The sequence below is a fragment of the Melampsora larici-populina genome (assembly GCF_000204055.1).
Source record: "Melampsora larici-populina 98AG31 unplaced genomic scaffold MELLAscaffold_348, whole genome shotgun sequence".
Taxonomy (NCBI): Eukaryota; Fungi; Basidiomycota; class Pucciniomycetes; order Pucciniales; family Melampsoraceae; genus Melampsora; species Melampsora laricis-populina.
The window spans coordinates 5,597-6,158 of NW_006769082.1; positions in this window are offsets into that span (position 1 = coordinate 5,597).

Consider the following 562-nt stretch of genomic DNA (forward strand, 5'->3'; position numbering starts at 1 on the left):
GAACGGTAAATCTTCGTGAGTAACCCTTCTTGAAGCATATCTTTCGAAATCATATCCTGACATGAAACTTCTTTAGAGCACCACAATGTCGACAAACTTCTTCTGATGGTTTACCTCCTTTGAGCGACGAAGCTAAAGCAGCATTAGAATAAACAAAGGCAGATGGGAAGGCCAGACTTGCAGCTGTGACTGCTGCGGGTGGAACTGTTACTGATAGAGAAATTTTATTAGTTATCAAGAAGGCTGCTGAGGAAAACCCCAAGAAGGATCATCCTAAGGCTATAACTGATGGATTTATAGCTCTCACAGACCAAAAGCTTGCAGAAGCCAAAGCTAAGTCATCAGCTTAATGATATAATCTCTTTCATTGTAATCCTTCTGTTTGTACTCGTTGTATGGACTGGTTCATACCATAGATCGCCCCCTTTTTTCCCGGTTGTTTTCAGTTGATTTACAGATCTATATTGTACATATTAATTCAGGCTCGAGAAATACGGATATATCCTTTTTGATTAATTTTGAAAAAGATCAATTGGTTTTGTTATTACAATCGGGAGGAGTT